This window comes from Coloeus monedula, assembly GCF_965178545.1.
Source record: "Coloeus monedula genome assembly, chromosome: 6".
Classification (NCBI taxonomy): Eukaryota; Metazoa; Chordata; class Aves; order Passeriformes; family Corvidae; genus Coloeus; species Coloeus monedula.
The window spans coordinates 25710788-25724461 of NC_138786.1; the positions used below are offsets into that span (position 1 = coordinate 25710788).

Genomic DNA, 13674 nt, shown 5'->3' on the forward strand with positions numbered 1-13674 from the left:
AATGCTTAATAGAAAGATTGTTGAACTTGAACATGGGCCTTGTGAAGAAAAATAGTAATACTAGTAATAGTAATACTGAGGTACCCACAAAACTTGTTCTCACTTTTGTTTTTAAAAAAATAAAAGAGCTACACATACACAAACCCCTCATACACCACACTATCCCATCCTTAGTTAATTAACTAAAGCAGTCCCTTAATTGTATTGCTTAATGTGTCAATAATGGAACCAAATTAGGTCAATAGATTAGACCTTTGAAGAGGGAAAAAATTTTAGAGCCTAGGTAAATGCATGCGTGTCACAACTAGATACCTCCATTCATCTGTTACTAGCTGTATGTGTTCTGAGAATTACTATCCCTAAGACAATGGCCAGACAGTGATTAACATTTATCTAGAAATTTTGTTTACTGAAAAAATTACAGTATGTTTTAATAGGAGAACAATGAATCTAGGAAAAAACATGTAAGGATAATAAAGAAAATGATTTTTTAATGAGAATAGTAGTTCAACAAAAACAGGTTTTGCTGATGTGATAGCACGCCTCTCTTGAAGCTGATTTATTCTCTAAAACCAGCATGAGCCTCTGCATGTGGCTATGTCTCACAGCAAGCTGTTTCAGGATTCTCTGGTAAGCTCTGGATGCCCATGGTAATTTCAAAATGAGCTTGTCTTGATGCCATGGAGCAAACTGTATTGACTGCCAGTTCACGTGATGAGCATGGACAGGCAGTGAGATACTGAGTGGAATGTGAGAAACCAAGTACATCCTACTTTAAACTTGTTTTTATAACTCTCTAAAGTTATGCTACAGAATGGTCTATACTAACATGTATTTTAAATTACCCATCACTGGAAATGGAGCTGTATCTTTTCTGTTGAACTCAAAGTACTAAAGCACACTTGTTCATGGGATGACCATGGGTTAAGTTTCCAAAAGATGTTGAAAAATAAGTTTGACTTTACTTCTACTACACAACGAATACAGTCAGCATGAAGTCACAGTAGTTTACTTCTTTGTATTTTTGTGGGTTTGATTATCAGAACAACAGTGAACTTCTCTATGGTTGTTGAAGTTTAAATATTTTGTTATCTCTACCACTGGACTGCAGAGCTGCCAGTGTTCCAGACGATAATGTTGTTAAAGTCGTATGACTGCTAAAATGCAATGATCATGGTAAATGTAAGTTCTGGGAAAAGAACCACAACTTCTCTATGCAGAGAAGTGCTCACTCCCTCTTTATTTACAGCAATCTATTGTATAGAAATCTGTGGCTTAGCAATGCAGTTGAGCAGCACCTTAGAGACTACAACAAAGCCCTTTTTTCTGTTTTCACTTTCACTTCTCTTCAGGAAAAATCATTATTATAAATTGCTTTAAGGATAGAATATTAATCAATGTAATTTTTACACAGCACGGAGAAATGTGCAGTTTTGCATAGTAAATATAATGGTTTACATCATGCAGTGCTTGTGTTAAGAACAGGTACAACATGTGTAATCTGTAGTCTTGTTTAGAGTAAAGTAGTTTTGATGCCTGATATCCAATGAATGAACACTGAGGGCCCAGCTCCACTGTGGACAGTTATACAACGCGTGATGGTCACTGTTCAGTAAGCTTTTAATGAAGTTTGAGGAACTAAAGTTGCAGCCTGTGTGGTGTCCCTGTTGGAGACATGGAGCTGAGACCCTGGTGTTAGAGAGGCAGAATAATGAAATATTTCTGGCTTGTGAAATGTTATGTCACCCTAATGCAGGCTTTTTCTTTGCTGTCTTATTTAATGAAGTTGGATGAAGACTTGTGCAAGAACCAAGTCAGTGGTAGGTTTAGCTAAAAGCTTTTAGTTGCTTTAGGACTTCCCTCCATTTCTGAAGCATTGTGAGAGTGGTGCCGACACTTGCTGCCAGTCGCTGCAGTGATTCATAGTGGCTTAGGTATCTTGCTGAGAATTAATAATGACAGTTCTGTTCAGAAGTTTGTGAAATTGAGGAGATCCGGCAAAGTACAAAAAGAAAGCAAGTAGGCTGTACAGTGTGTAGGCTTAAACCTAAAAAAAAATTGTTAGCTGATGCAGGGTTGAACTGTTACAGCATAAGGTGTGTCACATATTCATTTGTTTTTTGAAAATGTCAGAGGTGAAAATAAAGTCTTTGATTTGTTACACCTGAGAGACGATGGAGCAGTGTATGCTGTGTGTTAACACTTGAAAGGAAAACTGCAAAAAGAGAAAAAACTTACTTGAAGATAACTTGCATTTGAAGGGCAGTAAACTTGAATCCTTCAGTCTAGCAGATTTCCCTCTGCTAGTCTCTTTGTGTTATTTTCACAGAGTTCTAAACTGTGCTTACTTCTTTTCTAATCTGAGGGCAATAAGGGGAATTCAGTTTAACAGTCTTGCTCCTCAGCTGTAAATGTGAGAGCTGCAGTCTGGAAACTCTGAATGCATTGGTTTTAAAAATGGTTTCCTCTTTCTTTCCCCACCCTCCTCTTCAGTAAAGAGAAGTCAAGAGTAACTTTTTTCAGAACAGTTGTAATTGCTAAATCTAAGCTTGGGTTGTAAATGTGAATTAATTCTGTTGCTTTGGAGCACTGTTTTTTATTATGTTTTCACGTCTTTGGAAGAAAGTCATAGTCTTAGCACTTTTTCCTTTATATACTATGACAGTGTCTTCTCTTGGCATTCTGATTTGTAGAATTTTATCCACAATAACTTATCACTACTTGGCTTTTGTCTGTGTTAAATACACTCTTTACAATAAAAACACCCATAAATAATGTATTTTTAAATTTTTCCATGAGGAAGTTTATCAGTGTATGCATCTCTCCCTGCTGCCTCTTTTGCCCCAAACGCTCTTACAAAACTGGTGTTATAATAATTTGTATATGACTGAAATATTGCTAAGCTGTCTCAGACCTTTTATAAAGCTTAAATCATGATTAAACCCATACTGGCATGTAAACTTGGATTTCCCATTCTTCTCTTAATGTAACTCCACCTAGACTTCTCACTGTTGGTTTGTGTACTTAATTTTTGCATATCTAATGTACATTAACACTGGAGTAACTCAATTTAGGAAATGTAAGTGACCATTTTTTTGGGGGGGTGAGGTGGGGTGGAAATTGTTACCAGTGACACTAGTGAAATACTGAGGTAGAGCACGGCTAGCATAAAGGAGCAGGAGGGATGTAATCTTGAAATAGTACCTTTTCTTCTGCCTCTTTTCCCCCCATAGTTAATTTAGAAAAAAGAATATGAACTGACAGATATATCGAGTATGTATCATAATAGTACTTTATTTCGCAGACAAGGAAGAGGTCATGTGGGCAGCAAAAAACGTGGGGTTTTTTAGCAATATCGCGTCAGATATAGAGGAATTTCTAAATGTGTCCTTATCATAATCTCTTGGAAAAGTTAGAGCAATATTCTGTCTTAAATGTGGAAGAAAGCTTACACAAATAGTCTTTTCAATCTATGATAACAAGGTGATGGTGATAAGCATGTACTAAAAAAATCACACGGCTCTTTCCCTTCTATTTGAAAATAAAATGCAAATGTCTCTTCCTGTAGTTGCAGTGAAATTCATTGAATCTTCAAGAAAAGTGTTGTGAAAACTAGACTTGTATTCTAATGTATTTCCTCTTGACAAGGAAATAATAAAGTGGATCCCTTTATTATTTTGATTTCTGAAGAGCTGTATATATGCAGGAAAGAGTAATCAAAAATAGTTGTCAGCATATATATGCTAGATGGAGATACTTGTGGTTTTATTTTTTCACAGGGGAAAAACTCAAACATACTTTATTGTAAAGAGCAGTTGAAACTGTGGAATATAATTAGAAAAAATACACACCATAAAAGCAGGTTTATCTCTATTATTATGAATAGGCAAATCTAGTGAATTTTGCTTGTATTTAGAGTTTACAGCAAATTGAGATAGATGAGGTTATTCTAAATCCTGTATGTTCAGTGTGAGGCTTCTTTTAACCTTTTCACTAAGTAGCAAGTAATGAGAAAGGGGATTTGGGATAGATTTTTAAAAAGTAATTTAACCATGGTTTTGTATAGTTGAATAAGTGTAAACATGTGGTTTAGATTGACAAAGGAAACTTGTTATTTCAGTTTTCAAAAACTGTCAGGAATAGCTTTTAAGCATTAATGTTGCTATATTTATTACAGGTACCATAACTGAGTAATGAAAAGATTGGTAATGTGCATAAATTCATCCTATGAGACTGTTCTTCTTGAACAGTTGTCAATCATCATAAAGGTGAATTTTTATGGAGGCTTTTTGAGCACATTATCAGAAAATTGTACCTGGAGCATGTTCCATCGTGTTCTGTAAAGAAAAGAAGCAGTGTTTTGGTGAGAGGAAAGTAAGCTCAAGAAAGCTAGAGAGCAGGAGGAAAACAGTACAGTTAACTGAGTACAGGTAGGAAAGAGCACTTCATGCTTATGCATAAGAAGGTAGGCAAGTTGTGACTGTGTGTTGTAGATACACCTGATGAACACCATCAGAACTTAGGACTCAAAATCTGGAAATAAATAATAAAATTACTACTTACTCCTGCCAGTTTTGTCTGGAGTTTCTGATACCTCTTTTCTCCAAGATTGATCGAAGGTGTATTAAAATACCAGTTATTCTGTCAGCAATGGATCAAGTCTGCAAATATGCCATATGAACGTTTAGTTACTAATAACTTGAGGCAGGTGATGCTTAATTTCAGTTCCAGTTGTTTATCTGGAACTGTACATATTACTAAACACTGATCTTTTTTAAGTACATGGCATGAATGATAAAGATATGCTAATTTCCATGTAACTGCAAGCATCCATTTATGCCAACTGTTTATAAAGCAGTTGTAAAATATAGGAAAAAAACCTGTTTGTAGAATCTTTCTTGGACAGTTTGAAGTAGTCAGTCTTTTTTTCCTGTCAAAAACATACTGGTCTATCTGGACATAAAGAGAAATCAGTTAACTGCCTCAGTGAATTGTCAGATCCTTTTGAACCCTCTGATCGGTGTGAACAGCACCTGTTTAGAGGTGAATATTTGAGAAATCTGCATAAGCTTGCTATTTTAATCTTTGGCATTTATTTAATTTGCATCCAAATATTGTGTGAAAATGTGACTATAATGACTTCTCATTAAGTTATCATCTCCCATATTCTCAAGATATACTGTCTGAAGCAAATTTTGGATGTTGCACAGATGATTGTAGATAGGCAGAGTGCACGCATCTCTCCCTGCTGCCTCTTTTGCCCCAAACACTCTTGCAAAACTGGTGTTATAATAATTTGTATATGACTGAAATATTGCTAAGCTGTCTCAGACCTTTTATAAAGCTTAAATCATGATTAAACCCATACTGGCATGTAAGCTTGGATTTCTCATTCTTTTCTTAATGTAACTCCACCTAGACTTCTCACTGTTGGTTTGCGAACTTAATTTTTGCATATCTAATGTACATTAACACTGGAGTAACTCAATTTAGGAAATGCAAGTGACCATTTCGTGATGTCATTAAAAAGAAGAAAAACTCTCCACACCTCTTCCCTGCTACTCTTCCCTCAGCACTGATTTTCTGGCTCAACTTTTAATTTTTGAGTTCACACTGTATTTAAGCCAGATTTGGAGGCAGCTGGAGAACTTTTTTAATTCAACCTAGTTGGATACATCTTTCATCTTCGTATAAGCCAGGGCATAACTCCAAAATAGCCTGCTCTGCTTGAGAATCAACATTGTAGATAGAAAATGGGCAATTAAACTACAGTGTTTCCTTGAAAATCCCCTACTGATGGAGAGAGTTGGTTATTAGCTGCTCCTGCATGTTTTGACTTGCTGGATAACCTCACACATCAGTAGTTATTTCAAGGCCTACTATTCCCTTTTCCCTTCTATACTTGAAGGGAAGGCAAGCAAAGCATTAGAAGATGACTGGGATTTAGGTTGTTTTGTATAGCACCCTTAAATGCCTCTTAGTTGGATGCTGGGAAAAGGGATTAAATCTACTAATGAATTTTTATAAATTAAAACAGATTAAAGTAGCTCATTCTGCTCTGTTTGGCATGCCTTGGTGGAACAACCTCACAGCCACAGAAGCAGTATTTTGATTTATTCCAAGTGTATCAGGGTTAGAAAAGGAATCAAATCCAGGGATCTGCTTTTTCAGAGCCTTACGGATCTTTGGTTGCTTTTGGAATTGTTTTGTCCCCAGCTTTTCTGAAGTGTGTTGAATTTTGGAAGGGAGAAGAGAGAAAGACAGTATGTCCAATATTTAGAATGCAGGCAAAAGCTTGTCTCTGCTGTTTGTTTTCTGCTGCCTGCTACTTGCTTTGAAAATAAGCCACTTCCTGAAATGTGGTGGTTTTTTGCGCTATGAGTTACTGATTGTAGTACATCTATGGGCTAAAATACTTTTATTAGTAAATATTATCTCATTTGTTGGTACTACACCAAGAACAAGACTGACTTGGGTAGACAGTGTTAGGTGGTATTTTCCAACATGCGGGTCATGTGTTACACCCTCATAAGGTATTGAGGAACCACTCAGTTCAACTCTTGGTGCATATGTTTGAAAAGGACCGAGATGGATGTGATAGTGTTGCATTGCTTCTGTAGTGCTAGTTTGGAATTTTCCTGTTAATTGTACTGGCTTTTACAAGTGGACTAAGGGTCCTTTGTGGTGGAAAAATAAAGAGGAAATACACCTTTCTGGAAGTGATTTAAAGAGATGACATGTTAGGGAAGCATGAGTGGGCCAAATGCATGTACACTATTTATAACGGCTTTTTTTGGGTTTCACTTTTCTAATTGAATGTTATCTGTCCTTACTACTCTCACTATGAATTTTTTCCCTCATTTTATTGTGGAGACTGGGATAGGCTTGGATTTCAAAGGGCTTAAAGCGTGAAGAAACCTGAAGTATTAAAGGGTAAGAATGCCCTTCACAGAGTTTCAGGGGTCTCTGTGGTTTCTTTTCTATATAGACACTGTTGGAGGCAGAGAATGCAGTCTTCATCCTTAGAAAATCTTTATGTTCACTGAGTGATAGTCTGATATACATTTTCTGTTCATGGAAATAGTTAAGAATGTTTTATTTTCTTCAAGTATGGGCCAAGTCGATGAGAATTCACCTAGTCCTGGTCATTCTACAGAGGCACTTTCTTTCAGTATTCTATTCACTTCTGAGCTAACTTCTCAAATACTTCTTCTGACCTTCAGAAACTCCTGAAAGAGTATGGTCTCTTTAGAGCAACTTTTCCCCTGCTGTTAGATTGCAAGTTAGCAGAGACACTTGACATAGTGTCAGGGAAGATAGGTGGTGGCCAGACAAAATGCAGGTTTTCTTGGTGTGGTTTTGGTTTTGTTTTGATTAGGTCCATTATTCTTTGAGCTTCTCTTTTTGTTGTCCTTTGTCCTAAGTTTGTCAAAAGTGGTAGTGAAGTGCAAGGGATCTTCTTCAACTTTCCCCACTAATTGTAACATAACAGGTTGATTTAGGCAGTGGTGACTGCAGAATTCTGATGGAAATTTTGCTGAAATGGAGTCTGAATGTGGGGGATCAGTAGAGTGGTGGAGACTCTACCAGGAGGCAATTCAGACAAGGGAACTTAATGTTTACTGTTCTGTGTTGGCTTTGTGAAGGCAACTCTCACTCTACTTACTATAAAAAACTACTATGAAGATTAGGCTTCAGTTCACTACTTGTTTTCCCTACAGAGTTTATCTAATGTGTTTTGTGATAAAGAATTCTTGTTCAATTCTGTCTCTTTTTAATTCTAAGTGTCTTCTTACAGAGGGCTTTTGAAAGCTAGCAGGGAGAAAGCCCTTGACGTGGGATGAACCCAGACTGCCCTGTGTAGCAAGGAGAAATGAGCCCGTTTTTTCCTTATTCAGCAAGAGAAAACCTCAGTGATTGTTTATACTGTTTCTAGAAGGAAGAGTTTGTTTATCTTATTTTTCCTTTAAAAACAAAAAAATTACATTGGAACTATAATACATGATATGAATTTTTGAGATATATGCTGTAGAGCTGCCTGATGTTCTGCAGAACAGCGAGTGACTATCCTTTTATTTCAGACTTCTGAAAATTTGAATACTTGGCAGTATTTAAGCCTGTGGAGTCTTGCTCCATATCCATTCACTCTCTTTATAAATTGCTTCATTTTCAGTCTAATATGGCAGTTTTTCAGAGCAGCGGTTGGTTCTTTAGAGTTGCAGCCAGCCCAGAGTGGAGTGGAAGTGCATGAGTGTCAGCAGCTTTCTAGCATCAAAAGCTCCACACACGCACCTTTGGGCTAGTAATAAATGCTTCAGCAATCAACTTGGACAAAATTAGGTTCTTGGATTCTCCAGTTCATCCTAAATTTTGTCATAGATCTCAAGAAACAGACGTGTCCCATTCTCCAAGTAAATAATTTGGTAAAAGCAGTTTGCAGCATCCCAGTACACTAAGCTCTTAACATTTGTCTGCTGGGCAATTAAAATTGTGTGGCCTAACGGTACTGTTCTCTGTTTGAAACTTGGAAACTTAGTGTATATTAACTTCCTTTTAATATTCACTTAGGCATGACTATCACAAAATAGATTTGGAATTTATAGCAGAAGAAGGTTCTTAGGAGAACCAATGAGAGGCTCAGTAATTTCTCTCAAATTACTCTTAAATGCATTCAAGTAGTTGCATAGCTTTTTTCTGACAGTTTCAAGAATCAAGAATGAAATTTCTGCAGAGGTCTTAATTTTTGAGCAAATACAATTTAGTTAAATGAGAAATGCAGATACTACAAATTCAGTTTTGATCTGTTAATGGAAAGATCTTTTGGACAAGGTTTTTAGTTATGAAATGTAGGAGTTATGAATTTGCAGATCAATTTGCGTTCTTGAATATCCTCTACAACCTTTTGTTTAGAGCTATGTGCATCCTCTGCTAACAGGAGCATTGGGCCAGGCCTTCAGTGAGTGTCAATTCAGATTTTAAAATCTAATAAATCCTATGGTAGTGTTCAGTAAGCACTGATATGAAGACACTTTTAATTATTAGCTTTTCATCTATTCTTCTGCTTACACTAGCAATCTGAAGGCCTTTAAATCCCACTTACATGGAGAGCTATAGAGAGAAATCTTCAAGAACCCACAGAAATTGACACTTAGAATGCAAACATCTCTAGGTGCTGCAAGAAGTCAAGCAGTCTCACCAGCAGACAAACAAAATGGTCTGTTGGGCAAACTAGCTTGCTGGCTGGATGGATTTGTAAACAGGATGTTTTTTGTGGTGACCAAAATTTGCTGGGTGTAATATTAGTCATAAAACCTGAGTACTTAGAAGAGAGGAAATAAATAGCCAAACATTTTTGGAAACAACTGTACTACCTGGTTGTACCTTACTGAGGCTCTACAATACGTTTTCCTGGATAAACCAGGTAAAAACACAGCTGATGATTTTGTTGTGTCTTTGTAGTAAATGCCAAAAGCATTGCTTTTATCATTTGCAGTAGGAAGGTGCATTATGGTAGTATAAAAATGTGTCAGGTTCTGTATCCCTAAGCCTTCCTTTTTCTTTTGAGAATGCAGGCAATAATCAAAGTGTTATGTAGGACAACCCTGCAGCAGTGGTGTGACACTATATTGGACATTAATATAGTGTGCCTGTTTATGGTAACATCACCTCGGACTGCAATGTGGCTGTGGTAGGTTTAAGTCCATATATGATACACTGGGGTTTATATTTGAACAACAAGAGACAGTTCCTGTCCTCATGGTCAAGAACAAAGTTTCCAACTTGAAATTCTGTATTTCTTTTATTCTGCTTTTTAGTTTTGAATAGAAAATGCTACCTTTAAATTTCTTTAGAACAAGAGTTAGTATTTAATAAGCTTGTACATCCCCTATGATAGTCAGGTGTGCTCTGAAAGCACTCGTGCTACTGCACAGTGCATATGAAGTAATCTAGGTAGCACTTTTTAGAAAGTAAGGGGTAAATAGACAGGTTCTGCCCTTTCCTCTTTCTTTTTCCTGCTTCTCTTTTTGCTGTATTAAGTGATGTAAACACTTTATTCCATCATTTCATAATGGGTTTTACGTCATTTGGTTTTAGCTGTGTGGAGCTAAACTTGATGTACTTCTGAGAATAATCTTTGTGAGTTCCAAGTTATTCAAAAGTTGCTTGAATGAAAATTGCTGATCATTTGAAGCTTTGCAGGTGATAGGATCTCCTTCACCTTCATAGTTCACTTAATTATTTTGAATGCTGTCTGTTTTGCTAGATTTTAAATTTCTCTGTTCAGGAAAGTGTGTTTTAAACACCATGTGTGTTATGGCATTTAGCAGATAGTTAGCTTTCCTTCTGACCTCTCTCGAGTTAGCAGGAGACCCGCTTAACTGATACACATACAGTCATTTTGAGCCTTAGCTTTCAAAAATATTTTAGTGGGTCAAATGTCTCCAAAATTTCATTTCATCCTTTATTTGCCTTTAAAATATTAATGACCAGCTCTTGCAATATGCTGATTAGGACTAGAAAATGCTGAGACAAAAATTCATCTTAGCGCTTATGGTCCTAGAGGTTTTTCTGTGTTTAGTTACATGTATGAACCCATATAAAATACTCTAAGATCTTTTTAGTTTGAGTCCCTTCCTTGAAAAGGCAAGGTTTGACTTATTGTCTCATAAACTTCTGTATGAGAGGGGGAATGCTTTGTTGTTTAAAAATTTACCCCACTTTGGGGCATGTGACAGTGGTATTTTCCTGTTTGTTTGGGGGTTTTTATTATAATTATACCTACAACCCACAGGATAGGGTGTCTGTGCTCTATTGAACGGATTGGGATAGCCAGTAAATCTCAGAGCATAGATCCCTTGTCCCCTTCCTCCCCACTTTGAAAATTAATTGTATAAATTTCTATAAATTTTCTGCTAACAGTGTCTAATACCAGCATCACATTCTAAGGCCATGCAGAAATGCTGGGTGCTGTAATAATCCTTGGCTCACTTAGTAAACCCTACAGTAAGACTTGGTAGCATTACTGCTGTGTCAGGCTGAAAGATGAATCCAATTAGCTTGGACCAGAACAGGGGCAGGAGTGTGTCTGAGCCAAAAGTGAGGAAGACAGGACTGCAGAGGCCCTGTTAGCAGCCAGCTCTGAGGAGAAAGTTTGCACTAAACTTGGTGTTGTTACTGGGTCTTTTTTCTTATCAGTGAATTTGGGTATTGGGGTATGTGTACTTCGATTTGAAGGTTTTGTAGGAGCTTGGCCTATTCTCACATGGTCTTTGTCTGCCTTACTGGTGTTTGGTGGGCAGTGTTTGTATCTCTTTGGCTGTAGCTTTCTCTCTGTTATTGAAGAAGTCATGACATAAGGTGCTGATTGATGCCAGAAGAGAAAGTTTTGCCTCTGGTGCTTGGGTTTGGATTGTGAGTTGCACCCAGATGCACTCTCAGCTCTTCAGAACAGTTGCCAATCTGTTTGCCCATCTAGGCTCTATTTCCTTGGTGTTTCCCAGTGTCCATTTCTGCTTTCATACCTGCTTTTAATGGAAGCTGTCCAGCTGTGCCATGTGTTTACCTCTTTCCTGCTTGGACTATTCCTATTCACTGGAGATTAAGCCCTTTATGCAGCCCACTTACTATTTCTGGAAGCCAACAAAGAGGAGAGAGTTTGGAGAGAGGGAGGGATGCATCACCAGAAAGGATGGTGCAGCTTGTGCATATCCTGTTTGCACTGATGTATGCTGTGGTGGTTTTACAGCTGGGAAATGGCCTTCAAGTAGGCCTGTGCTCTCAGTGTGCTGGGAAAGATGTGAAGATGATGGGTAGCAAATGTAGTACCATAAGAAATAAAAATCGCGTATTATGAGGCTTCAGGTAATTTAATGTTTGTATTTAAACTGCTTTAGTAGAGAGCCCAATTAAGTTCTATAGAAAACAAAGTAATAAGAAAGTATCCTTAAATGTATTTTTTTCTACAGTGCATTCTGTTACCTTGCCTGCCCTAAAAAATGCAGACTGTTTTGAAATCTTTTATTCTGTAGGGCTGAGTGCGTTTCCATAAATCATTTAATTGTTGTATGGCATATAAGGTATCGAAAGAGTTTTTCTCTGTCTGTGCTACCCATTATAGAACATAAATGTTTCTTTAAGAAGCTTTTTGACTTTTTATTTTTGTAACAGGCCTTGGGTAACTCAGACTAGAGAAGTACCTGCTTTTTTTAAAGAAATGCTTGACTTACACAGAAAATACCCCCCCAAGCCTGCTTTTTAAAAATTGCTATTTTCTTTGTCTTTTCCTAATGGTCCTTGAAAGACTGCAAGCAGGTTGCTGAGAAATATCTATTTAAGAACATCCTGTGGTTGGGCTGATGATAACACTTGGTAGTGTCATTATGTGGAGTTACTGAAGCACTGTGCAGAAATGAGGAAAGTCAGATTGCACTTCTTTATGTTGTCTTCCTCTGGAGCTAGTGCTTCCAGCACTGTGCTTCCAAGGCATCAAATTCACTGTATTTCAGAGACAAAACTGAGTTAGTATCCCATACTTTATCATTTTGTAGGCTGTGATTATACGGCCACTTTGATTATGCTTCAGATTTGACAGCTGCTGTGAAAGCTGTGACTTGTCCTCCTACCTGGTCTAGCTGCTGACTTCTGCCCCTCTTATGCTGGAACTAGTGCTCATGTTGCTATGCTGTGACTGGAGTTAAAAAGTTGTCTGGCTGAAGACTAACTCTGAGATGTGCCATTTTTTGAGCATGTTCCATTTTGCTCACCTGGCTTGTGTGCAGTCACATGAACACAGCTTTTGACATAAGGGAAGTAGCAGAAAGGAAGGACTGAAGCAAAGGAAGGGTGAAACAATTTTCATTTGATAACTGTATTTATCCTGGACTAAACAGCTGTGTAACCACAGCTTTGAACCCAGTCTGTGGCTTGGTAGTCTCCCTTTTCCAGGGATGCAGATCCTGTAAATGTACCTGCAGCTCCTAAATGGCAGAAAGGAAGGTAGGCTGTGTCTCTCTTGTTTCTCCCACTGGAATAGCTGATCCACACAGTAGCCCTATGCACGAAGCAGCCACAACAATGGTAGTGCGCCCAAATGACTGGGACTGAAGTACAGAGGATGGAGATTGTTACAGGTGCACACGGAAAATTTCTGTTTAAGCTTTGCATTTTGTTTGTCACAATTGATACTGTTTTCAGTATTACCTAACAGTACAAGTATGAAGATGAAGCACAAAAAGAAATCCAAAATAGTTCTTGAGCATTCTTTGAAGAACTGAATTCCTGTAACTTGAGTTGTATATAGGAAGAACAGCTGAGAAGACTTTTTGGAAGCTGACAGCAGAGAGCAACCTGGTTTCTGACAGCATTATGATTTTTGTTAAGCAAATTTCAAACCGAATTACTTGGAGACAGAATTTTAAATTCTGCTTGAGAGTTTATGTTGCAAATCCTGAGGGTTTATATAGGTCATGTGTAGTAGGTCCAAGCAGGAAGCAATGAAGTATCTGAAATCTTATATAAAGTCCTTGTTTATTCCTTAATCTCTGGCTTTGAATAAACAATTTATGGACAACAGAAAATCAGACCTAAATGGTAGTCCACTGTGGCTATCCTCACTCCTGCTGCCCAGTTATGAAAATGGAGGATGCTGGTAAATTCTGCCTAGGAGGATGTGAG

The 13674-nt window shown here is 37.5% G+C and overlaps 1 protein-coding gene across 5 annotated transcripts in view; it reads left to right on the top strand.

The window, feature by feature from the left end:
• The window catches only part of PHF21A (PHD finger protein 21A), a 126526-nt gene that overhangs the window by 41843 nt on the left and 71009 nt on the right, over nt 1-13674 (top strand). The window lies entirely within an intron of this gene.